At 59.3% G+C, this 26,630-nt stretch overlaps 1 long non-coding RNA gene across 1 annotated transcript; it reads right to left on the bottom strand.

Moving 5' to 3' along the window:
- Nucleotides 1–10: 10 nt before the first annotated feature.
- On the bottom strand, nt 11–22,504 carry LOC141567948 (uncharacterized). The gene is made up of 7 exons (XR_012490991.2): nt 22,192–22,504; nt 21,951–22,120; nt 11,179–11,379; nt 10,570–10,995; nt 8,463–8,554; nt 2,743–2,805; nt 11–73 (listed from the first exon to the last, which is right to left on the bottom strand). It is a non-coding gene; the product is annotated as an uncharacterized LOC141567948 (long non-coding RNA).
- Between the last annotated feature and the right edge of the window lie 4,126 nt (nt 22,505–26,630).

The following is a 26,630-nucleotide window of genomic DNA, read 5'->3' as shown; positions in this document are numbered from 1 at the left end:
TCCAGGGCCCTCTCACTCGACTCTGCTGTCAGCTGGCACATGTCCGTCTGCTGGCCTGACCGCACACAGTCCCCTGGGAAAGCAGCAACGATGAAAAGTCGGGAAGACATTCTGATCCAGGCACAGGGTGGATGACACGTGCGAGACCACATACTTCCTGAGTGCCTGCTGTGTTCCCAACGTCCAGCCCACAGCAGTGAGTGTCCTAGGAGACTTCCTGGCCGGGAAAGCCACTGTCCTGCCCGACACGCCGTGTGACATAGGAGTCCCAAGAAAAGAGTAGAAAAGGAACAGACTCACACACCCTCTGACAAGGGAAGGGAAGCGCTTGGGGCCCTTTAACATTTTCTCTTTCTGGCTTCCTTTTGTGGGGATGGGAGACCCAGGTGGCCGCAGGACTGGGCTTGTCTGGGGCCCAGAGTGTCACAGGGAAGCTACAAGGACCATCCAGAAGTCAGACCAGCCGAGGACTCGACGGTTCCCTTCATTGCCACCAGCGTGCTGGCCCCCATGCAGGGGAGAGGCCAGGACATGCCCCCCCACGTCCTGTGTCCTTGGGAAGGGGTGCAGAAAGGACCACGGGGGATGTGAGGCCACTCGGCCTTATCCTGAGCAGCAGGTGGTGTGTCCCTAATCCCCCCACAGAACCGACCCCCAGGCTCAGTCCAATCCTGCCCACCACCAAACTCCATGGCACTTAGGCGGCTGTCACCAAAACGCACCAGCTTCCACCTTGAGGTGTGGCCGTCTGGGTAAACAGAGTGATCACGGTCCCCACTGACTGAGCCCTCACCAAGGGCCAGGCCCTGTGTGACCTCCTGCTATGACCTCCACACGGCCACCCCAGGCTCAGAGAGGCACAGTCACGTGTCCCCCTCGGCTCCTCCTCTGCACTCACGAACATGCCTGCATCACACCAGTGTCCCTCGCACGGAGCTGGGGCTCAGTGAACACTGTCCCCTGAGAGGGCACTGCTGTGCTGTCGCCTGAGCCTCCTCGGTTCCACGGGGTGGTTGGAACGTCAGAGGCCACTAGGTGGAAGCAGACATTCAGTGACAGGCTTTCAGGCCACCTCATGCAGCTGTCCCCACCCATCCGGCTGCCCAGGCCTCTGTGCCCAGCTGAGGGGCGGCCTGAGGAACACCAAGGACCATGGGTGTGTGCCCACCATGCCACTCCACCTCTCCTGAGGGCACCCCGCAGGGGTCTCTGAAATGTCCTCCTGTCCCCTTCTGCTTCAGGAAGAGCCCTCTCTCTGGACCAAGCTTGAGGCAGGTCCCCAGTTTGGAAGGACGTTGAGCAGAAAGCCATCCTCTCCCGCCCATGGGACTGTCTGTCCGAGATCCCAGGAATTCCCCTCCTTCTCCCTGGGAATGTCCCCACAGCTGGCTGCAGAACAGGTACTTGGGTGCTAACGGGTGGGACAGAGACTGGGGCTGTCCCCAGCACTGAAGCAGGTGACGGCCTCTGGGGGGAGGTGCAGGTGCCAGCCAGGAGGACACAATGAACCCTCTGATGGGTGATGCCACGCGCCCGCTAAGAGCTGACTCTGGTACCAGACCATCTGGGCTTCCCCCTCGGTGGCTGAGCCCTCACGGGCTGTGTGTGTGTGACTTTGCTCAAGTGCCTGCCAGACTCTTTGTGCCTCCATTTCCTCATCTGCACCATGGAGGTAACGACAGGCTTGTCCCTACAATGGGCTGAGCTCACCTGGGGATCTGGAGAGCAGGTGACCCTGTCACCAGGGCACCCTTGGCACAGAAAGCACTATTCAAGTGTGAGTGACTGGCTGCAGGGACCCATTTCATTCTGACCAGCACTTGTGAGGCCGGCACTGCCATCACTTACACACTTGGAAACTGAAGCATCGAGAGGCAAGCGGCATATTCTGGGACACGCCTGTCTCCTGCCTGGACAGGGACATCCCTCGGGCCTGCAGATGGCACCAGACTAGGGCTAGGGGACATGAGGCACTCAAGCCAGCACTTCCTCTGTGCCAGCTCTCCACGCTCTGGGCTCCTGGGTCAAAGGGCGCTTGACCCTGCTCTGGAGGACAGGCCGAGGGCACTGGACCTGGGGATCTGGGATCTGGTGCCAGCTTGCTGGTAGCTAGCCATGCGATGCCATTCATTCATTTTACAAACACTGGCTGAACACCTGCTCCATGCCAGGCATTGTCTCAGACATTCGGGAGACAGCGGGCCACGCGGGCACGACCTCTGCCCTCCTGGAGCTCCCATTCGAGTGAAGGAAGCAGCCCCTGAGGCTGAACCCCAGATGGCATGGCTGTGCCTGTGGGGACGCCACACCAGAAAACAGGGGCCAGGACGCCATGGGGCCTCTGGGCCTTCCCGTCCCCTTGGTAAAAGTAAGTCTGATCCTGGAGCAGAGGGGTCGCAAGGACACTGCCACGTGGGGTGTGGTCATCGTGAATGAGGGGACGTGGCAGCTTTAAGGTAGGACGTCTGCCATCAGCTACGTCAATGGTCCTCACTTGCAGTCCCTGGATGAGCGATGGTAGGAAACCCATCTGCAGTGTGGGCTCCCAGGCCCCACTGCTCCCTGCCCAGTCAGAACGGGGTGGGGGGCGGCCATGTTACCCGGCAAACTCTCCTGGGGATTTTGGATGCAGGCAGGAGTTTGGTGGTGGTGGTTGGGGGGGGCAAAGCCTTGGGGGGCAGCTTACAGGAGCGGACAGAGGGAGGGGACACGGGCCCAGAGGCTCCCAGACCATGTACTCACCGAACTCTGCTGAGCAGGGCCCGCCTTCCCGGCTGTGTCCTCAGTGCCTGGTGTTAGTAAATGCTTGATGCACATGTTTAAGGAAAAAAGGACAAATAAATGGTAAGAAGAGGCACAGAATTGCTCTCCAAATCCTACCTGGTCCGTGACCCCCAAATCCCTTCAGTGGGGGGTGGGTAAGTAACCCAAGACTCACAGCGTCCCCTCCATTCCCTCTCCTGGGCGTCTCTCACTGTCGGTCTCCCAGCCATGGCAGCCGGCTCCCTGAGAGCGCTGAGTTACAAACACATATCACACCTTCCTCACTCCTACGGCACAGCTGAGGTTAGGCTGGAGTGTTCAGACACGGGAAAGCCTATGGTGCCACACTGGTGTGTTACAAGGAACCCCACAATCTGGTCTGCACGGTGCCACCTGCCTTCCAGATATCAAGGCGCCCCCATCAAGGGTCCCAGGGGACACTCTCTCTCTGGGGTGTGACGAGGGCCTCTCCTGCTCACCTGGAGACTGCCCTCTGGGTTAGCGTTCCCCAGCCAGCACCCTTTCAATACTAGCATAGCTTTCAGAACCCAACTGGTTGGCCCCATCAGAAGAAAATCCTTCATTTATATGAGACAAACACACTGTAGGAGTGGAGGAAGCCTCATTGTAGTTTGTTTAACAAATGTTTACTGAGCACCTATTATGTGCCAGACACCTACTTAATGGGCAGAGGCGCGTGCTACTAACGAATGAGCAGCCTGTGTGCACCCGTCCACTGACGGGCAGCTCACTACCACGCGAGGCAGCCATTCCTGGTTTAGACGGCTATACTGATGTGGGCGTTGCTCCTTTATTAGAAATGTGACTCCGGGGAAACCCACCCATTGGCTCTGGGTTTCCTGACCCAGGTGTGAGATGCGGTCAGCAAACGTAAAACCAACTCCATGAGGAGCAGGCCTGGCCCCAGCGACAGGCAGCGGATGGTCTTGGAGGAGTCAAAGGCTTCCTAGAGAAGTCTTAGAAGGGATTTCTTCTGGCACGGAGTCTGCGTGGAAGTGAGGGAGCCAGCTGGCAGGAGGGAGGAGGGGCAAAAGTTCCAGGCAGGAAGGCGGGTGATTGGTGGGCAGGCAGGATAATTCCAGAAAAGCCGGCCTGCTTGTGGGCTGGAGCGTCACCCAGGGGGAGGAGGGCGCCCGGCCCCGAGTCACAAGCCAGGCTGCGGAAGAGCCGGGCAGGGCTGGGGTAGGCTGCAGGAGCTGGGAAAGCTACAGAGGGCCGTCCCCATCCTTTCCTGTCTGCCCCTCCCCAGATGACCTTAGGCATGAGGTGTGGAGTCCCTGACACACTGGCCTGTTCCAGAAACCTCTACTGGGCTGTCATCCTCGGGAAGCAGGGGGGTGGGGTGGGCTGGAGGGTCCTGGACTCTGGGGCCTGGTTCTGAAGCCCTGGGGTGGGTGGGAGAGCCAGTCCCCAGGCTGGCACTACAGTAGTCGGAGAAAGTAGGGAAACCAACAGAGTTTCTGTGTAGGGGGTGACAGTCTGGGAGGTGAAGCTCTCGACGTGGAGCAGTTCCAGGGCCCTGCCCAAGCTGGCTGGTCCCTGAGCCCTGAGCCCCCTGCCCTCAGGTGGTAGCACCAGCCGCCTGCTCCCCTCTCGCACCCCAAACCTCAGGGAGCACGCCAACACACAGAGATTACTCATTGCCAGGTGCCCTGGCTGTGTCCTTTCTGCTTTCTTGCCCTGACGTCCTGAACGAAGCTGCCAGCCAGACCTCAGCACAAAAGAATGCGAAGCAGGGAGGAGGGTTGGCTCTCGGTTGAACGGCTACTGGACACAGTACTCATTCCCACGCATGCTGTCCCCTCACTGCCTAGCTGTGTGGCCTCAGTGCTCACGATGGCAAGCGAGGACACAGCACACCTCAGAGCTGGTGGACAGTGAATCAGGTAGCCAGCCAAGCGGCTGTTCTGACACCGGTGGGGGTTAGCAACGCTCAGCTCCCTTCCTCCGTCCCTAAGGTACCCTCCCTGTTACACTGGCCTCACCCCTGACCCCCTGGCAGCACTCCTCAGGGGGACCTTGTGCCCACGAAGCCCCCTGGAGTCTCCAGACACCGGCGGTGTGGCCCTGACTCAGACTGCTGGGGACGATGGGCCATGTGGCCAAGACCCCAGGGAACCTGGGGGACCCAGGAGTGCATTCCCCATTTTCCTCTCACTATCCAGGGGTGAGACGTGTATCTGTGTCCCCCTTAGTCACTGCCCCAGGCTGGGTGGAGAAAAGGCCGCGAGTGTGTCGAAGGGAGAGGAAAGGTCCCTGGCGAGCTCCCCCTGTGGGAAGACGGAGGAAATGTCCCTGAATGCAAAGGAGGCTAAAGATAGACACAGAGGCCCCGCCCTGGTGGGCCGGTCTCGCCTGGAAAAGCGGCCCAGGTCCCTGGAACTGGCAGGGCCACCCGCTGCCCAAGGTCTTGGGTAAAGACAAGCACTTGGGCCCAGGCGAGGCTCCTGCCACCTCCGGCTGCCTGGGTTGTACTGCCGACGTCCCCTGGCTCCCCAGGCCCTGGCACAGCTCCTGACAGAGTGTACACTTCTTGCATATGCATTGTTTCTGTTCTCAGCAGGGCAGCGCCTTGGGCAGCGGGCGTGGCAGGTTTCTGTCAAGGCCACGCCCAGGGGCTCGGTACTGTAGCAAGAGCACCCCACCTGGAGGGCTTGAAATGTGGGTGTGGATTTCTTCTGACCCCCCGGGGGACACTGAAGCCGATTTAGATGGTCCATCTCTCCCTGTACCAGGTCCCTCTGGCGTGCAGCCCTGAGCCCCAGCACCTCTGAACTAACAGTGACTGCTGACTCAGTCCAGCCCTCAGGCAGGCTCCAGGCGAAGGTGGGAAGGACCAGGTCTCCCTGGGCACGCCTGACCCGCCACTACCAGCTGGGGTGCACCCACCCAGGACACCCTGCAGGATGGGCCCTTCCAACAGCAGCAATAGCGAGCCCGGGGCCTTCCAGAGCATGGAGAGCCCCTCGCAGGCGGGAACATCTGTCACATGGGGCTTCGTGAGGGGACCATCCCAGAGGAACTTCCACAGACCACCCACCTAGTTGCTGTTTTTGTTGGTTTGCTTTTGTTTCTCATTTCTGCAGAGGATGAGGGAAATGTTTGGCCTATACAAGGTTGGCTTATCGGTTCACAGAAAGCGGGCACTGGCCCCTGGAGACACATAGCCAGGTCCTTGCAACCCTCTGGATCTGTGACCCGGCGTGGAAGACAGTGGAGGTGGCGGTGACCACGGCTGAGGTGGGAAGGAGCACACACGCCATCTGGGCAGCTGTGGTCTCTGCTCAACACCGAGAGACCTCCATCTCTTTCTAGGATGGTTGGAGCAGGGGTGGGGAGCAGCAGATGGCTAGCAGCTCGCAGGTGTGTCAGGCTGGAAAAGGTACGGGGCCAGGCCTCCTGCATGGCTGTCAGTGAGTCACGGCGGTTGGCCTCCTGGCGCAGAGCTAACCGGCTGCCCTGCCATTGGGTTCATGGCCTGCCTTATCTTTAGGGCCTCCTCCCTGTCAGCCCAGATGGGCAGCGCTCCCTGGCCAGCACTGGCACTGGTAGGCTGCTGACTCTGGGTCAGTGGGACGTGCCCTTTGGGCGGCTTTCCCAGCCGTGCCTGGGTTCACCTGACCTCACTGCACGCTGACACCTCAGCCCCCCCACGTCCGACGTCCTCACATGAGGGTGATCTGAGGAGCCCCCCGCTGGCAGCTGACTATGACCTTGCAAAGCCACAGAGGGGTTTCCTTGGTCCCAAAAGACCCATCTGAACTGACTAGCAACACCAAAGTGTTTGTAGGTAAACATTCTAGAAACCGACTCCACACTCTGCGAAAGGTCTCCAGGGAGATGGGCAGGGAAGAGTTGCCATGGTAACTCAGCCAGTTTCTGAGGGTCTGGCCTGACAAAGGAAAGGCAGGTGCCTGGGACCCTCTGCTCTGGCCTTTCACACACAAGGGACCCGGACACGTGGGCCGTGGGATGGGTTCTGCCTCCTGGTCTCGGGCTGCAGCTGCGCACAGAGCTGCTGGCTTTACCTGGGCTGCATGGGCCCGGCTTCAAGCCCTTCCAGGAGGGTGCGGCCCAGACGCTTGTCCTGCATCCCAGCTGGACAAAGCAAGGCCTTGATGGGGACACTCTCTGCCCAGGGTCACAAGGAGGAGACCACACGAGCGGCCAGAGAGCCACCTGCCCCTACAACACAGTCCACTTTCTGCCTGGCCACTGGGACAGCTGCAGCCCCCAGCCTTCAACGCGTGCCCCCGAGACCACTCAGCTGGGAGCCTGGAGCAGCTGGCACGATCATGTGACTCAGGGCTGCAACTTCTGAGAAGCTCCAAGCTTTCAACTGACTACCAAGCGTTTCCTCCTCCCCGCACCCCCACCTGTCCCCGCCCCCAGCAGGACGTAATTTTTGTGTCTGGGCAGTGGGGTCACGTAAGTGGGGAGAGCTTGGCAGGCCCTGGGCAGCATCCTGCGGCTGCCAGTCTGTCTGTCTGTACTCTGGACCCAGCTCCTGCCCGCCCAGGCTGGCACGGCCACACCCAGGGTGCCTGGGAAGAACGCCAGAGGGAATTTTCCACCTGCCCGGCTTTGCCATTGGCTCTGTGGTCTGGAGCTAGGCCTGGGGAAGGCCAGCCCCTTGGGGATCTGGGGAGAGTGCCCAGGCTTCCTTGGGCCACCTCACGCAGCAACAGCCAACTCTTGCTTTGTTCCATGGCAGCCAGCAGGGCCTGTCTTTTCCTTCAGAGAGATGTGGGAGCATAAGTGAGGCGGAGAAACCCACCTGGGTGACCAGAGTGCCAGGGTCATCCATCTGAACCCCTGCCCTGCCCAGATGGGGGTACTGCGGCACCAAGACAGCAATGGACGTGCCCAAGGTCACAAAGGAAGGTGGCGGCCCAGCCAGGATGCAAAACTCACCACCACCCCCAGCCCCTCACACATCCCGTCCCCTCTTCTTACACAGGGTTTGTGGGGCCGGGCAGCCCTCCACACCACCTCAATGTGGGAAGCAACTCTGGTCGCCCCCAACCCCTTCAGGGTACCGCGTTCACCTGGGGCTAGCTAAGCTCTGCCCAGCGGCCTCAGGCTGAGGGTGGGGCCATGACTGCCATTCGAGTAGCTGGTGAGTGACTGAAACCACAGATGACCGCTCCCCACTCCCAGGTGGAGATTAGAGGCGGATAGCTGGAGACCAAGTAGCTGGGCCTCCAGGGAGAGGTAGAGACTGGGGGCAGGGTGGGCTAGGCCCATCCGGAGCTTTCGCGTGCCCCCAAAATCCCTTGCTGGGGAGCCCCAACACAGCCGTCCTGGCCTCGGGCCGCTTGTGGAGGGTGGGGCCCTAGCACCCTATATCCCCAGGCCTGGAGCCTCATATCTCTCCCTCCCGCAGGTGACATGACCAGGTGCACCTGCTCCTGGGAACAGACAACAGGAGGCCTGGGGCAGGGGCGGGGCTGAAACTGGGTGCTGGTGACTCACATTCTCACTGCATGGCCACCAGGGAGGAAACAAGACAGGGAGGAGGGGGAAGAGAGACCTGGGCCCCAGCACAGGCTGAGCTGGCCCCACACCCCTTTCCGGGACTGCTGAATGGTTGGTGGAAATCTCGCCTCCAGCCTCTTCATTTCATTGAGTTAGGAGGCTGTGCCCCACAGATGTCCCAGAGAGCACAAGTGGCTTACCTGGAGACACACAGTGTATTAGTGGTCTCGGGACTCCTGAGCTGTGGGCTGCAATCCCAGAGCCAGTCTTGCCCTGCCCTGTCCTGCCCTGCCTGTTGAGAAAAGATCTGTAATCACAACCATTGCTAAAAATGCAGTCAAGTCAAGCCCCAGCGCTGCCTGGGGACAGGGGGACGTGCGGCCTCTCATCCTCTCTGACGTCAGTGGGACTACCAGTGCCCGGAAGCCCTGCCCAGTGGTGTGACATCATGGGTCTGGGCCTGCACGGCAGGCACTGGGGAACAGAACGACAACACTACCCAGCATCCAGCTGCCAAGGGACCCAGCAGGGCCCGCCCCGCCTGCGGGAGGCAGCAGAGCCCCTGCAGGGTGACACAGACTCTGAGACCTCCCTGCTGCCGCCTCCCCCCCCCCCCCCCCGACACGGGGACCTGGCGCTGCCCCCATGGTGGCTGAGTCAGCTCGGGGCCATGTGATGGACATCAACCCAAGCCTCCCCTGACTGCCTGCTGCTGTGGTTGGGGGTGGAATTCCCAGAATGCAGACTTTCGGGTCGTCCTGGCAAATCTGAGCTTGTCCCTGGTCAGCTGACACCTGGGCAGGTTTCTGGCCTCACTGAGCCTCATCTATAAATCGGGGTGAGGGCACCCACTGACAGGGCTGTCGTGAAGATTTAACGAGATGCCCTGTGGATAGCGTGTCGCAATAAGGGCTCCATTCTTGGGGGGTTAAGTGCGAATATTTAGGAGAGGGCACCAATGTTAATCAGGCCCCGTCCCAAGCCTGTGTGCACATCACAGAACAGTGTAGAGTCCCTGCCTTTCGTTGATTCACTAAACTTTCTGAGCCCCTCTGCCCATGATGGCTCACGGATGGAACGAGGGTGGTGGTGAGTGTGAGGCCAGGGCCGGCGGGCGCCTGCTACTTGCTCCAGGGCCAGGGCCCCGCCCTCTGTGTCCCCACACGGCTGCTCTTCCTGACAATCACTTTGCTGCTCACTCCAGATGCCGCTGCAGTGAGTTTCTACGCCTCCTTTGAAGCCCCTGAGAGCCAACCTGACCAACAGCATCTCAGAGCAGGGAGGCGCCCCTACTGCTCCCAGAGACCATCTGCTTCCTGCTCCCTGTGTTCTCTCAGTGCTGTCCTAGCATCCTGCTCCCGCCCGTGACACGCTGTCATCTCCCCCACTCACTGTAAGCTCGCTCAGCCAGCGGCCTCCTGCTGGAAACCTTTGTGATGTGAGTTTAACAACGGGCTCCCTGGCTGACCCGCTGCTCTGGGCTCTGCCCCTGAAAGGACCTGGACCACGACACGTCCCGGGCTGCCCAGAACAGTGGAGGTTACGCTGTCGTCCAGTCATTAGAGCCCCTTTCACCCACCAGAGAGTCTGGGTTTGAAGGATGAATTTCATGGTCACCCTGGGCCTGAGAACCCCGCACAGGAAGGCCAGTCTTCCCAGCCCCTCATTCATTTTCCCAGCTGCGCTGTGGGATGTGGGTGGAAAGCTGAGCCCCAGCCTGGGCCTGCGTTGTAAGGGGCGTGGGAAGGCCCAGGTGAGAAGAGAGGTCCGGAAGTACCCCCACAAGCAAAGTCCTCTCCCTGGACACTTAGGGGCCTCCGGGACTTATTTAGCGAAGGAAGCAAAGAATAAAGGCAGTGAGGATACACAGATGTGTGTAGTAGGCGCTATAGGCCAGGAGGAAATCATCAGACAGTGAAGCTCTGTGTTCCCAGATCTGCGAGAGTCCCCTGGAGACACTGAGCTCCCAGCCCGTCCCCAGACCCCCCTCCAATACAGGCAGCTGTCACCCTGACACCAGCCAGGGTCCCTGGACCACAGACACACACACACACACACACACACACACACACACTTGCTTAGGAGCCTGGAGCAGGTGGAGAGCTGCCTCTGTGTCCAAAGCCCTCAGCTCAGAGAGTGACTGGGTAACCTTAGCAACCAGTCCCTGCGAGAGACTCATTGAGCCTGGAGGGACCCAGCACCTCATGCAATTTGTTCAGCAAACATTCAGAAGCCTGTGGGGAGCCAAGCGCTGGGCTGCGCTCTGGGGTCAGAGGTGGAACGTTCCACAGCGGAAGCCACACTCACCTGGAGGCCAAGGGAAGCTGTGCTGGCAGCCAGAGAGGATGCTGGGATGGAGGGGAGCCAGGAGCACTGCTGGAGCCGGAGGTGCCCAAACCAGGTGCCGAGCCTCTGACCTCGGGCTGAGGGTCAGCCAGGCCGAGGGGAGGAGGCCAGTGTAGGCGGGGAGAGACGTGCACCTCGAAGATGTTTGTAAACCTTGAGTATTTTGGCAGGCCTGCTTAAAAAAATTACCCCAATTTTGGAAATAAGGCCAAAAGTGACCCCTGGTCCTTCAGGTTCGTCTGAGAGCGTTGACTGGCAGCCAGGCCCACTGGCCACTGGAGAGAGAGCGCGCTGTTCAACTTGCTGTCACCGCTGAGTAGGCCCCGTGGGCTCCGTAAGTTCAGGCATTAACGTGTGGGAAGGTGATGAGCTGCAAATACTTTTTATCTGGAAGGGAAGACAGAGCCACGGCTGCAGGCTGACTGTTTGATGGCACACGAGCACGTCTGTGCCCGACGGCAGTTATCCCAACATTCTTTTCCCACCAACTTACGGTATGGTTTCCTGCACCCTCCCTGACCCAGCTTTGCACTGAGTAGTGGATTAAATAAAGCTCAGACACGTGCTTACTGTTTATGTAGGGTAACCCTCGTTGATGCTTGGAGGTCTTTCCGATAAAGGATTTAAATCTTGGGGGCTCTTCTCAGCGGGACTTGCTGCTTCACTGGGCAGGAGGTGGTGGCGGCGTCTGCTGCTACTCATGACAGTGTAGAGGAGGAAACACTTTTTCTCTACCCTCTTAGGTTCAGTGACTGGGGTGGGTGAATTAAACTAACAAAAAAACAGATGAACAGGAGAAAAGGCATAAAAATATTGACATTTACTTGATGTTAATGTTTTTATTTTTATGTGCATTTAATCCGGGAGGGCAGAATGTGATCAGGGAATGCTTTCTGGAAGAGGTGCCACCTAGACATAGGGTAAGAGTTAATCAGGCAAAGACAGAGAAATGAGTTTTCACAGTAGAGGAAATATAATCGCAAAAGCCTAGACACATGAGGAGTGGTTGGGCAAGCCCACAGAGGAGCCGAGATGGTGGGTGGGAGGAAGAGGACCCAAGTGATATACAGTCAGGCGTGAGGGGCCTCTCAAGGCTTTATCCTGAGGGCAACGAAAAGCCACAGAGGACTGTGGGTACGAGTGTTGACTTGTACTTCAGGAAGATGAGTCTGTGGCAGAACGGAGAACAGATCACAGGGGCTGGGGAGCAGGAGCAGGCATAAGGCCGAAAGCCCGCGAGTGGGCCAGTATGGCAGCCAGGTGCGAGGTGCCGATGGCCTACGCCACGGGAGTCATGTTGGTCCGAGAGGACGCTGGCAGTGGTCCAGATGGTGAACCTCGGTTCTGACTACAAAATAAGGCGTGCTCGTAAAAGTGGAGCGACAGAGCCTTTACGGCCCAGACGCAGGGCACTGCCCCTTCCCCAGCATGCGGAGGACGCTCTGGACAGGCCACCCTGGCTGGGGCGGCCGGGCGCAGGGTCGGCCCCTGTGGGACATGGCTTCCCCGCAGGACAGAGGAGGCGTCACTTGGCATATGTCTGGGGTTCTTTCCTGGACGCTGAGCCTAGACTCTTGTTGCCCACCCCCCAACATCTGAGAGCTTTCTTTATCCATCAAAAAAAAAAAAACCCTTTTGCTTAAAATACAGTGAATCCCACTGTCCACAGCTAAGAACCCCAATGACGTTAGCAAAGTGGTAACCAACGGGCAAAGTGCTGGAATGACAGGCTCAGAGGCATAAACTGGGTATGGAGGGGACAAAGCAGCAAGTGGCTGATAGACAGAGGGACAGATGGGGCACCAGGGGACCGGAAGTTTCAAAATTATGTGTCAGAAATAAAGCCTCTGGGGCGGCCGTTGGTCAGATGGCTCAGTTGGTTAGAGCGCGAGCTCTCAACAACAAAGTTGCCGGTTCATTCAATTCCCACATGGGATGGTGGGCTGCACCCCCTGCAACTAAAGATTAAAAACGGCAACTGGACTTGGAGCTGAGCTGCGTCTTCTACAACGAGATTGAAGGACAACGACTTGGAGCTGATGGGCCCTGGAGAAACACACTGTCCCCCAATAAAATGTATTTAAAAAAAAAAGATAAGAAAGAAAGAAAGAAAGAGAAAGAGAGAGAGAAAGAAAGAAAGAAAGAGAGAAAGGAAGGAAGGAAGGAAGGAAGGAAGGAAGGAAGGAAGGAAGGAAGGAAGGAAGGAAGGAAGCCTCGAAGAAGCTGTGGGGGGAAGGGGAGTGTGGGCAGTTCAAGATGTGAGGGCAAGAGGGTTCCCAGGCAGATCTGCTCATGGAAACAGGCAGCTGCCCTGTCGTGGAGGGGATGTCTCCGGAGTTGAGTCAAGGACCAAAGAGGTAAGGGGATTGGATGGGGCTTGTCCACAGTCTTTGAAATCACTTAGTAATGGAGGATGACAGACCCAGTGCAGAGCCCCATAAAGAATGAGGCCCAGTAACCAGCAGGAGGCAGGGCAGTGACTGAGGGGAGAGGTGGCAACTCTGGACGGGAGGGGCCTCGCGGGCACCTCGGAGACTGGCCCTGCTGAACAAGGGCCGGCCTGGTGCCCCCTCCCTGACTCAAGCAGGCCCTCCCCCGCACGGCCCCTAGCTCCCTCTGCCAGGGCAGCAGCCTGCCACCAGTTTCAGGCCCTTCTGGGGAGGGAGGAGGCTTGGGTGGGGCTGCCAAAGTCAACACAGCCGGCTCCATGAGCAGGCACTGGTCTGACACCTGCAGGCCCAGGCTTTGGCCTCTCCTGGGTCACCTGGAGTTTCTCTCTCCCTCCTCTGTGTCCATCGTGCAGTCTGGTCACTGATTTTCAGGACCACAGACCTGCCAGCCTCCCCGCCCTACCCCCACGCCTCAGACAAGCCCTGGAGATTGTATCCTCTAACAGAAACTCCCTGCCCCTCTACGTGTGACTTTAGTCTCACACATAAAAGCCTTGACCTGACACGACCCTCCAACTCTTCACTGTGGGCTCCTGGAAACTTCTGCCACTTCCTCTGATCCTGACTGTTGTTTTGTCAGGACCCCTTGCAGTGAGGGGACTGCTGTAGCCCAGACCTCCAACTGCCAGCACATTCTGACCTGAGGTGCTTTCCCCCCTCAAAAGGCCGTCACGCCAGTGTCAAGGTGGCCGGTCCCCACCGAGGTGACCATTGAAGTAAGCCTGTGTTATAGGGAGGTTATGCTAGTAATGTTGCGGGGGTGGGAGGGTGCATCTAGCACTTTCTGCTGGTATTGCCCCCCAAAATGAGCCATTCTGGTCTCCGCAAGGCTCAGCCCCAGCCCCTGGATGTGCGTCTCCTGGATTCCTCCGGCTGAGCCCAGCTCCCTGCCCTAGAGCTGCCCCGACCTGGAGGGCACTCCAGAGTCAGGACCCACCTGGGCAGTCACATGGAGACAGAAGATGGTGGGGAGAGAGGAGGTGGGCGAGGGGGGGCGGGCACTGGGTCGGGCAGAAGCTCCACCAATCCGGGCTGCCCTCCCTTGCTCTGGAAGGGGAGCAAAGCTCCGCTGTCTCCTGGGAACTGATTTGTTTTGCAAAATCTGAGGGTGTTCTGCATCCAGGCCCAGGCAGCCACGAGAGCAGGTGATGGCGGCAGGCCACCCCTCACTGGACAGACGGCTGCATTGGTGCCCCCGTCTTTCCTACTTCCAGTGTTCTCCAAGCCTCCCAACCCCCAGATACTCTGCACCCCAAATCCCTCACTCCTTACCCTGGTACTCTTTCACTCAGGTGTGGGACCTGACAACAAGGAGCCAGCCCTTCCCCTAAACAGAGGGGGGCCCCTGAACCCCCATACAGCCTCATACGGGTAAAGACTGCTTGCATTTGGAGTGAGTCAGAAAGGGGCGCACTTGCACCCTCTGGGCCCAGCGTGCCCCTTGGGCGGGCAGCGGGATGTCACTAGTGCCCTTTGCCCACCAGGGGCAGGCTTGGGGGAGCCTCCAGCTGCCTCTCCCAGCACTGCCTTGCCCCTACCCACACCAGGGGCAGGGCTGCCCTTCCTGGCGCAGAGGCTCCCTGCCAGGCGGTCCCCAGGCTGCACAAAGAGCCCTTTGTCTGGGTTGGAAACAATTGTTCTCCCCTTTATGGAAACATGGGCTGCGTCTGGTAATGAGGCTCTGAGAGGCAGGATCAAAGGGCACAGCAGTGGGTGCTGGGGGTACAGAGCTGTCCTCCAGCTGCTGACAGCTGTCATCGGCCCTAATCCTACTTGCCCAGAGCCCACTGAGAACACCCTTTCTTCCCTGCTGGGCCGTGGGAGCTTTGGAGGGGAAGGGAGCTGGGGGGCCAAGGAGGACAGGGTGGGTCTCCTCTCCTGGCACCCAGGGCTCAGTTTACAGGCCTGCCAGCGCGGCACTGGGTGTGAACGTGCAGAGACGCACCAGGTGAGAGAGGGTGGTGCCTGGCTTGGCCCAGGGCCAGCCCCCCACCCAGATCCTCAGTCAAGGTGGGGGGGCAGCCCCTCAGGTCCCAGGGGCCTCTTCTCCCCATTTGCTCTGCCACAGGGGGAGGTCTGCCCACAGCCTCTGCCTGTCACCAGCTCCAGCCCCCTGCCTCCTCCCACTGCCTCTCTGTGCTGCACCTCACCTGTGGCCCTCCCCACTTCCCCCCACCTCCCACGTGGGAACAATGGGGGGCTGGCCTCCAGGGGCCTTCCCTTCTCCACCCCCCCACGCATCCGGGGCTGCAGGCCCAGGACACACAGCCTCCATGAGTGGATCTCACACGCCTTTTTTAGAAACCCAACAAAAACAAGTCCTAGGTCATGTGGGGCTGGAAATCAGTCCTCCCTCAAGGTTGGTGCCTCCTGGGCCCGTGTTACAATCAGAGCACAGAAACCACATGATCAGAACTGGAAGGAGCCTGAGGGACAAGCCCAGGGCTTGTGACCGCACTCGCCCAATCACAACCGTGCTTTTGTGATTCCAGGGAGATTGTAGATTCTGTCAGTATTTCAAAATAACGCAAAGACCGCCCACCTAGGTCCGTCCACATCATCTCACAGACAGGGAAACTGAGGCTCAGAGAGGGGCGAGCTCTGCAGATTTAGTGGGTACAACGTCCCAACCCCTGGCCACAAAGGCGGACGGACCCCTCTCTGTCCTCTGTGTGACTTGTCTCCCTGCTGGCAGCCACCCACTGAGGCTCATGACCTTCTCCAAGGTGAACATTCATTAAAATGCCTGGGAGACCCAGTTCCTCCCCTGAGGAAGCTTACAATCAATCAGAGATGGACTAGATAAGGGCTAACATGGGGATGTGAACAAACACGCAGCCTGCGCCCTGGGATTCCATCAGAAACACGCCCGAACAACACGCGGGAGAACTGGAATGGGACGGAGGGGCCCGCAGCCAGGCCGGCGTGGGCAGGAGCTCCACACCTCTGCCCCTGGCTGGCCACGGGTCGGGCATTGGCGACTCCCAGATGAGATACACGAGGGACCCACGGGGTGGCCAGGGACAGCCGACCAGGTGGCCAGCAGCACACCATGTAAGAACTGAGCCCCAGCCTGGGCCATGGTGTGGCCTGGGCCGTGCAGACAGAGGGAGGAAGCAGGGTCGAGGAGTCAGTCCGTGAGTGAATGCGTTTGGGATGAAAGCAGAGGAACAAGGCTAAACTGCAATGCCAGCTGCCGAGAGCCAAGCTACAGGACCAGAGTCAAGGCCCCGAGGGAGCTCGGGAGGGACACAGGCTGCCTTTCAGGGGACCGTGACACAGGCTCCTTGCTGTGCTGGAAACCTGACTTGGGGGCAGAGTTCCTGACAGCAGTGAGACTGGTGGGCTTGCCCAGTGCATCCCACCGCTCTTATCAGCTTTCTCTAGAGCTGTATCTCCCTGGACTTCAAACAGCTGCCTCTTATCTTGGCCCAGCCCAGGTACTTATCAGGTTCTAGAATAACAGCTTTCCAGGCTGCTAGGAGCCCAGTGCCAGGTCTGCAGCCTCGCGTGGGGAAGGCGACTGTGTCTGCCCTCCCTTCACTCCCCACGGCCCAGTCTCCCAGCCTCCCACAGCCCCTCATCACAGGGAAGAGAGACAGGGACAGGCTGAACCTCTATCGAGCCACCTCGGGGAGGGGCAGAGCTAAACAACTTAATTTAGCCCAGGGGTCCACGGGCTCACTAAGCTCTTAAGGGACAGGTGCTAAACCCCCTTGGCCCCTCGTCAGGCCTCCTCTGAGAATATTCTCGGCTGTGACACCCTTCAGGGAGGGAGAGAAGCTTGCCAGGGAGAAGGAGAGTGACTTCCCACCCTGCCCTGGGAAGTCACTCTCCCCTGCCCAGGAGCACGTCACCCTCAGGACTTTGCAGCCAATGCCCAAGGGGGAGATGAGGCATCTGCAGCATGGCCAGGCCTGGGGTTCAGCCTCCTCACCACCCCCAGCACCCAGACTCCCCACGGAGCTCAAGGCGAGTCCAGGAGGCCGGTGCTGACACGGCCTCACCCACCTCGCACCAGGTGACACTTGGCCCAAAGCCCTGAGACAGGAGCAGGGGGCCAGATGCCCGGCACCTTGGGGACAGGGCAGGGGCACAGCATCGCAGGCCCAGAGGGACTCGTGCCAACTGCCCTCCCCACTGTCTCCCCTGCATTCACTGTAGGGATGTGTATAAACTTGGGGTCCTAGAAACTTCCAGGGACATCTGTCAAAGTTGGCTAGACCCCCTACTTCCTGGTACCATCACACCTTAAAGCAGACACCAGTGGGGAAGAGAAGCAGAGGCAGAGGCAGAATTAGGGACAGTGAGCCGTCACCCACAGTAAGTACAGGCCTGTGTGACTGGAGCACGGGGACGAGGTGCCAGGCTCAGGTGAGGCGGGAGCCGTGGACTCAGATCACACATGGCCGCTGAGCTGGGTCACAGAGCTTGGACTTGACCCTAGCAACACAGGAAAGTTGTCAAAGGCTTAAGGAAGGGCCGACAGCAGCAGATGTGCAGGCTGGAAGACCCTCTGGCTGTTGGGGGTGGGGAAGGGCCCTCCAAGGGGACAGACACAGACGTGCAGGGAGGACACGGGCACCTGGAGAGAGCCCACAAGTGCACACGCATTTCCTCAGTACGAAGACCATGAACGCCAAACTCCCAGCAGATGAGGGTCCTCAGAAGTTTTCAAGTGTTTGTGAAAAAAGGGTCATCGTACCGCAAAGGCTGGGCCAGCCTCCAGCCACAGGGTGAGATGCAAACCCGTTTCTGGGCCAGGGGCCCGGCCTGGTGCTCCAAGCCCAGGTCTCCACTCCACGGGGCAGGCTGTCCCCTCTGCCTCGGGTGCCCCTCTACCTCCTGGCAGCGGTCAAGAGCTGGCACTGGGCCTGGCACAGGGCCGTCTCCTAATCAATATGTTTGTTTTATACATGGTGAGCTAATGGTGCCGTCCGTTACCTCCCACTGTGAGGAGTTTGGCTTCCAGGTTCTGCAGTGACATGGTCATTGGACATCTCCACCCAGGCCGCGCTCCTTGAGGGCTGGCACTGGGTCTCTTTTGGGTTGGTGCCCCCCACCTGGCAGAGCAGAAGCACTCACTCAGTGCTTGCCGTGCCTGACGCCTGTCTGAACCTTCCCCTCTCACCGCTCCCTGCCCTGCCCCCCACCACACGCTCTGCAGCCAGTGCTTCCTCCAGGGACCTCAGGCAAGTCCAGCCCCAAAGCCCAGCTGCACCATTTAGTGACGGCTAGGGCGCCCTTAGCTTCCACCTCCACCTGGGAACTGTGGGCAAGGACGGCACAGACCCACCAGGGGGAGGGAGGGCACAGTCAGCTGAGACTGGCGTCCATCGAGCCAGGGCTGACCTGCTGTTTCACACCTCAGAGGCCCTGTCCTCGGAAGGCAAGATGCCCGGGCGCGGCAGACAACAAGGACATCCAAAGCGAAGACAATGTTTTTGGGTTTATAAAACTGAGGAGTAAGAAGGGCAAACGGAAGGCTGGCTGGCCAGAGTGGTGACAGTGTCGAGGGGCCTCGAGGCTGCTGGGGCGCGTGTGCACTGGGGTTGCAGGCCAGCCAGGCTCCTCTGGCCCAGGTGGGCGACTGTATCATTTACTGTCCAAGCTGGGGGACCGCTGTGAGCAGTCACAGGGGAGCCACGGGCAGAGACCAGGACGGCCCAGGTTCCGTGTGGTGATGGTGACGCTGGCACTGGCTCTTCCGGGTGGGCGTGGTGTGAGGGCCCGAGCTTGACCTCATTTGATCCTCAGAGGTGGAATGACCTGTTTTACAGGTGGATGGCACCGTTTACAGGTGACTGGATGAAGGCATACGCCAGCGAGGTCGAGTCACCCAGACGGTGATGGCACAGGAACTAATGGCAGGTTCGGTGTGCCGTGTGGGGGCTCCACGTGGGCCTTGCCGAGACCTGGGACCCTGCCTTCCCCTGGAAGCCGGCCCACCTGACCCGGGAGGCCGTGTGCCCCAGCCCAGCTGGAGCAGACCGTCCCGCGCGGGCATCCCTTCTTCCTTCTGGGCCCTCACATCCCTGTCCCAGCCCATCCCCTGGGGGCCCTGCCATGCATACCCCTTCAACTACCAGCTAAGACCCCAACCCAGGGTGTCTGCTGAGCTCCAGGCTTCACACCCAGGGGCTCCTGGGAACCTCCATGCCCCTCGTCTTGAGGCAAAGCCCCCGGAGGGGGCTGAGGTGACCTCTGGCATGGGGCACATGTGCCCCATGGGGTCCGCTCAGCAGAGCTTCTGACGGCTGTTGGCAGCCATGAATGGATGTGACATAGGGCGGGTCTCCTGAGAGCATGCTGAGTCCCAGGCGGGGTCGCAGATGGTTCCCATAGATGCAGGGTGGTGACAGGGCCAGGCTAGCGGCATGAAGGCCTCAGGGGCTGGCGGGGAGTTTGGCGTGAGTGTCACCTCGTGGTCGTCCCCTGTGGGACTGTGGCCAGAACTCCAGACCACCCCCCGTATTTACTGGGTGTGGGTGCCCCAATTTTGGGTAGTAAATTAGTAAAAAATGACAAGGTCTGTTTGATTAGGATTTTGGGCCCTGAATTCTTTAACTCTGGTGACAAGGCTGAGTCTCCCCTGCCACCCCCGGCAAGGCGGGCGGCTTTCTTTCACAGGAGGTTTTCGTCCTGCATCCAAGGGGACAACAGTGGGCCAACGAGTCCTTCCTGCACCTGCTGCTTCTCAGACAACTTCAAGTCACAATGATCAGCGTGGCACCGGGGACGTGGGGGCCACCTGGGCCCCGCCACCATGCACCCCACATGCAGTGTCTTTACCAGCGTCTGACACCCGCATGGCACACGGGTCACAGTCATCCAGCAATGACAAGACTATTAAGTCGGTCTTTCCCCAGTGTCCCCTTCTGTCCCAGGACCCCAGCCAGGGGCCGCATGGCGTGGAGTCGTCTCAGCTCCTAGGCTCCTCTTGGCTGTGGCAGATTTGGTGCTTCCTCACTTCAAGCATTTGAAGCTTTTGTCCTGGTGACCTCAGTTCCACAAGCCACTGTGACAGGGACACCGCCGCCGGGGGCCCCCACATCCCTAGATGCTCTTCAAGGGGCTCTGACCACCAATAAGTCTGCACCGCATCCGTTGGGCCACCTGCCATGGGAGCCTTCGCGGGGGCCAGCCAGCCCTCTGTTCTGTGTCCCTCGCCCCGGAAGAACCCATTGTTTCCTGACTCAAAGCCCCCAGAGCTCTGGTCATTCATTCACTCTGCGCTGGCTTGTTCACGTTTCAAATGATTGTTACAGAGCAAACACTGTGCCGGAGACGCTGAGGCTTCGCAGTGAGCACCAGAGACCCAGCCCTCTCCACGGCGCCTGTCGCAGCCTGTGCTGGATGACAGCCAGCCATGCATTTATTCATTCATCCAACAGACTGACTGAGCAGCTACTCGGTGCCAGTCACAGTGCTGAGTGCTGAGTGCCCAACAGTGCTCAGAGCACAGTCCCTGAGTACTGCGGGTGGCCGAGGCTGGCACTTCAGCCCACAATGAGAAGTGGCGTGGCGAGGGCTCTGATGGCTGGATGGCAGGATAGAAGGAGGGACAAGGGAGAAAGGAGAGGAAGCGAAGGGCGGAGGGCTGCTGTGCAGGAATCTGAGCCCACGCCTCGTGTCACCGGAGTCTAGGCCACAAGGACAGAAGCTGCCTGACTCTGCCTGGTCCTATGAATGCTTCAGTGCCCCACAGGTGTTCGTCGAGTCATGCAAACCTGTCGCCCAGTGGTGGCCAGATTCATCAGGGGCTCCCACTCGGGCCTGCCCAGGCCCCACGCCACTGACCAGACACTCAGGGATGCACCCGCCTTGGTCTCCTGCAGCTTCCTGCCCGGCCCTCCCAAAGCCCCTTGTGGGGTCAGCAGGGCCTGGCCCTCCAGATAAAGGGCCGTGGGGAACGAAACCAGAAAGGGCAGTTTTACTAGCTCCACACCTGCCTTCATTTCCCCAGGATATGTTTCCAGTGGGGCCCCCAGGCCACCCACTCTAATCTCGCCAATCTGCCCTCCTGGGGAGTTTGTCTCCTAGGACGACCCTGAGCAGGCCAGGCCCAGCGTGGCCAGCCGGTCCTCCACAGGTACAGCTGCCCTGGGTGCTGCGGCAGCCACGATGACCACCCAGCTGAGGGCTTTGCAGTGTTCTTGACTCGAGCCTATTAGCAGAGTGCTGTCACCCAGCTCGGCCAGCCACCAGCCACCGGAGCAGACGTTCTGCCCTGTCCTCTGGCCCCAGGCCCACACACCACAGCCGCCCACACACCAGCGGACCAGCTCAGGTTACACCGCTGTGTCCAAGGTTACCAGGACGGGTCTGGGTGGGAGGGCCTCCCATCCCCCAGGAAGCGGGTGCAGGATGAACACAGCAGGCCAGGTCTGAGGTCTCAGAGCAGTTAGAGCATGCGGTGGCCTGGTTGGCATAGGTACCAGGAGCTAGGGCAGGTGCCCTTCCCTTCGCCAGGGTCCACTGCGTGGTGCCTCCTCAGGCCACTCTGGGCTTGTCGGTACTTGCTCTGTGCACCTAAGACAGCCTCCGTCCAGCCCAGCCCTTCCCTCACCTACCCCCCAGGCCTGGGAAAAGGGTTTCAGAAATGGCGGCAATCCCAGCGGCCATTGGTCTTCGGGGCCTGCACCTACTGCTGCCTTACCAGCCTCTGAGCGAGCCCCCGACACCATCATGCCCTCTCATTCTCACATAATCCACCAGCAAAATACACCACACACAGCCCCTCCCTCACCACCTCCCACCCTGCGCCCCACGCCCTCCACACGGCCCCAGTGAGCGCTGAGAGCCACTGTCAAGTGGGGTCCCACCGAGCCCTCAGATGACAGCCTGCTCTTCACATATTTGCTGGCAGCTCCTGTGCCTCCTCTGTCTCACCTGGGTCCCCGGGCACTGCTGGCTTCAGCACGCAGCAGTTCTGTCCCTCCAAAGTACCCCCTTGTCCGTCTCCAGGCCCAGCTCCTGCTTCCTGTTCCCAGAGGTCACGTGTTCCCTAGACGGGTCCTCGCTCACATATCACGTGCTGGGAGAGGCCTCCCTCCAACACCCTGCACAAAAGAGAGCCTTTCGGATTGTGCCTCCAGCATGTGGCCCGTCACCCCATCATCAGAGCACGTACCTTCACGCGGAACGACTCAGGGTCCTTCTTGACTCGGCTGTTACCTGCCCCAAGGTCCCCAGGGCACATACCTTCTCTGTCACGGTCACATTGTATCTTCAAACGAGAGCTGCTCAGTGGAAACGTTTCTGAGAAAGAAGCAATGCAAACCGTTTACATATTGTCCCACACTTACACTGAACTCCATGCCTCCCAGGTTTCTGGGACGTATTGGAGACGGTGACACACGGTTGAAACATCACGTGTTGAAATAACAAAAAGGAGTGAGGCATGCTGCTACACGGGGAACCCTGAGAACATGAAGCCAGTCACAAAAGGCCACGGGCTGTCCAGTTCTGTTGTGTGAAGCGCCCAGAACAGGCAGATCCACGGGGCTGTCGGGGAGGAATGGGGATGGACTGCTAATGGGTGTGGGCTTCTTTTGGGGTGACAGGAAGGTTCTGGAATGACATAGTGGGGGTGGTTGCACAGCTCTGTGAATACACCGAAAAGCACTGGCCTGCACACTTTAAAGGGCGAATGTTATGGCAAGTGAATTAAACCTAAGTACAGCTGTTATTTTTTTAAAAGCAGTACATAGTTATTATACAATTCAAATGGTGCCAAAAAAGGTAAAAAGAAGTAATGAAAAATCATCTGAAATTACACCCCTAGAGATAACAAGTGATAACCTATTGGTGAGTGTCCATCAAATTTCTCTGTGCACACAGACACACACACAGACAGACACACAGACACACAGTCACCCTCAAACTATCTTGAGAAGAAAACACGCCCTCGGGAATCTGGGCTCATGCTGTGCTAGGGTCTGGACAGGACTGTGGTGATGAGGACACCGGGGGTCAGGTTTGAGACCCTCCAGGCCATCCTAACACCCCAAAGAATCATGGGAACTCTGATGTAAGGGGTGTCGCCTGCTCTTTCCACACCCCCTCCATCCTGACAGCCCTCCCTGCGAATACGTGGAGCCCTGCTCCTGCTGTGTGTGGACACTGGAAGGAGACAGGGGCTCACGTGGGGCTCGGGGGAGCTGCCGGGGCGCCCACCAGGTGTGCGTGGCAGGCAGTCAGAGCACAGAAGAGGCCGGGCGGAGAACACGTGTCACGTGAACTTGGTGGTTAATCCCACTGGAGGAAGAAAGGTCTCCCACTGGGTCACACCCAGCCAAGGCCCTGGTCCGACCTGGATCTGCCTGGAACACACCTGGGGGCTGCAGACCCTGCGGCTGGACACAAGTGGCTCTTCTTTAGGGTGAGAGCCTCTGCCTCCTGACTTTCCACCCAATGGGCCTCCCTTGACACCTCCACCCCTCTCGAAGCTCAGGGAAGGACAGAGCCCCCTGGCTATAAGGCAGGACGAGTCCAGCCACCGTGCTGTGGGTGGTAACTAACTGGTCAAGGGGGCCAGTGGCTCAAGCGTGGATCCTACTGCCAGCTTTCTTCTCTCTGCCTACACCTCGGTCTCCTTCTAGGAAATGCCCGCTGAGGAAGGAAAGTCTTGGCCTCCTGCCCCTGGGGACTTGGACGTCACTCCCTGGCCTCCCTGGGCAGTGAGCCCCTGGAGGCATCTTGCACTCTCGAGAGGGTGAGTGCCTGGCACCAGTGCTGCCATGGAAGGAGCTGAACTAGATCCCCAGGCCCCAGTCACCTGCGCCCCACCCCCAAGGCTCTGCCCGACCTGTCCTACAGGTGCTTCTGGCTGGGAGCCAGCAGGGACCAGCGCCCAACTCCCTTACGGGAAAGAAGGATGTAAACAGAGGACAAGGGGCAGGTGGAGGACAAAGGCAGCGGCTCTTGTTGGCACCTCACTCAACCCCAGACTGCTTACCTCACACCCCAGGGGCTGGCACCGGGCGCCGGCACCTGCCCCCACAGGTGTGGCACACAGGGCCGCGAGCTGCCCATTTACCCCCCATGATTCTCGCGGGGCTGCCCAGGCCGCTGTGGTCTCCACTCTACGTGAGGCCCTGCCAGCTCGCTGAGGCCCAGACGCCGCTAGTCAGCCATTGGCCAGAGCACGCCACACGGCCGCTCAGAGTTGAGGAGGCAGGTTAGGTTTCGTTTTCCGTTTGGGGGACGCGAGAGGATGTGGAGGCTGGAAGGCTGAGGACATGTGAAGGGCATCAGCCACGAGCAGCTGGGAGCCGGGGAGCAGGAGCACGGCTGCCCGCCTCTCAGGGCCAGGGCCTTCAGGAGGCGACGAGTGCAGGACCTCACGCGGCATTCTGCGGGTATTTACCGATGATGCACCCGCCAGGCACTCCTCCGGTGTCCGAGTCCCCAGTGACCCAAGACCCCTGCCTGCCCAAGGGACGAAGGGCATTAATGTACATACATCAATCAGTGTGCCGTGCGTTAGGTGGTGATGGGAGCTGACAGGGGAGCGGGGCGTCTCAGGATGGCCTCCTACCTGAGAGGAGAGTATTGAGTCAACACCTGAGGACAGCGTGGGAGCTTCACAGTGAACCTCCAGAAACAGCTCGGGGCCCAGCAAAGAGGCCACACAGGCCCCAGGGGCCAGCTTCAGGGGCACGGACGGGAGGACAGCCGGTCTCTTGTCAGGGCCTCTGAGGGGCTCCGTGTGGACTCTAGTGACAGCAGAGGATGTCACACAGCGCCGAGGCTCAGCCCGGACCGCTCTGCCTGCTAGGCTATGGAGATAGATATTACTACCTTATTATGTACCGTATATATCACTAGCACCTTATTAGTTAAATGTTAGCCATTAGTTTAACATTTTTTAATTGTGATACAATGTACATAGAATAAAAGTTACTGTTCTCACCGCTTTGAAGCACACACTTGGGTGGCACTCGGCACGTTCATGCTGTCCTGTGACCACGCCCCTCTCATCTTCCCAAACCGAAGTCCGACCCATTAAACACCAGCCACCAGGCCTCCTGCACCCCGGCCTCACCCTCTACTCTCCATTACTCCAGGGACCTCTGTGGGTGGCAGCGTCAGAATCTGCCCCTTTCTGTCTGGCTTACTTCACTGGTCATGTAAAGGGGAGCGTATTTAAAAGGAAAACGTGAGAGCAAATCGTAGTGGAGGGTTCTGCCGATGAGGCCGTGGCACGAGGTGACTGGAGACTGGGAACCGAGCGGCTAGAAGAGCAGCCGTCTGTCTGTCACTCAGCACGGCTTCTCAGGACGAGCCCAGCACTGGGTGGGGGGCTGCAGGAATCCCGCTGGGAGCTCCGGGAGCAGCAGCGAGGCAGATGGAAAGGTCGAGTGGAAGGGGACCAGCGGGCGTCACTCAGCTGTCCTGGGAGACTTTGCACTCCTAGAGCCCTTGGCAGGGGGCTGGCGTCCCCTCTGTAAGTGCCCGATGGGCAGCCGACTGATGGGTCCACCCCCACAAAGTGCCCTGGGCCCATGCCAAGCCTCCTGGGGCCATGTTCTCCCACCTGTCTGGCTGGGTAGGGACTTTGAACTGTTGCTGACCCAGATTCATCAATGAAACCAGTGGGAGCCAGCTACTGGCTGCCCCATGTCCCAAGGACCTGAGTCATTAGGAGGAGCTGCTTAGGGCGGGCGCTGAGCATGGGGAGCAAGGGGGACCCCTCTGAGCAACTGGGGTGGCTTGTCATGCACCTAGCACTGCGTTTCAGCCATGTTTTATGGAGACAGAAGCACCTGCCCCCGGATCCCACAGCAAAGCCTGACAGGACCCCAGTGTTATGAGCACAGGCCACCCTGTCTGTGCCCCAACCGTCTTCCCTCGTTCCTGTCCCCAGCCTGGCACCCCACACCCTCCCCTACCTCTGCCCTTCCAAACCAATTCCTTGCACCCTCATCCCTGTCAGTTCTCAGAGAGCAAGGCCCGCGATGAGCTGATTCACATCCAGGCAAGATGCCACCCTTTTACCTCTCAACTGGAGCTCAAGGTCCTCAGCCTTGCCAGAGGTCACCAGGTAGGGGTCAAAGGTGGTATTTAATGGCCACTGATTTCTTCATGAAATACGAGGTGGCTACATTCATTTACTCAGGAGGCATGTTTTCTGTTACCGAAGCTCCATCTCTAAATGACAAAGTCCCCTCCTCCAGCTTCTAACCGTGCTCACTTCTCTGGACGCCTCACAGATGGCTCTCCGGGACCACCGGCTCGTCTCACAGTCTCTCTAAGACCCTTGAGATTGCCGTGTCTCCTCTGTGCTCTCAGCTTCTCCCCGCCACCCGCTCCTTAAGCAGGCCTCAGCAGCATCACACCCCCAGGGCTGTCTGTCCGTTTTCTTCTGCGGCACCAGTGACGTTCACACAACGTCACTTTTTATTATTATCCTCCATGGTCCTCAGCTCGGTGGCCTCACCCTCGGCCTCCCACCCAGGTGCAGCCAGATGGTGGCTAGGGCTGTCCTTCCAGGGAACCATGCCGCCTTCTGGCCGGTGGCTAGCATCCCGTTCACTTCCCTGTGCAGTGGCCTCAGCAGGATGCTTC

This window comes from Rhinolophus sinicus, chromosome 6, assembly GCF_057876585.1.
Source record: "Rhinolophus sinicus isolate RSI-liver-muscle chromosome 6, RSI-T2T, whole genome shotgun sequence".
NCBI classification, from domain to species: Eukaryota; Metazoa; Chordata; class Mammalia; order Chiroptera; family Rhinolophidae; genus Rhinolophus; species Rhinolophus sinicus.
This window is presented reverse-complemented; position numbering and strand designations above follow the sequence as displayed.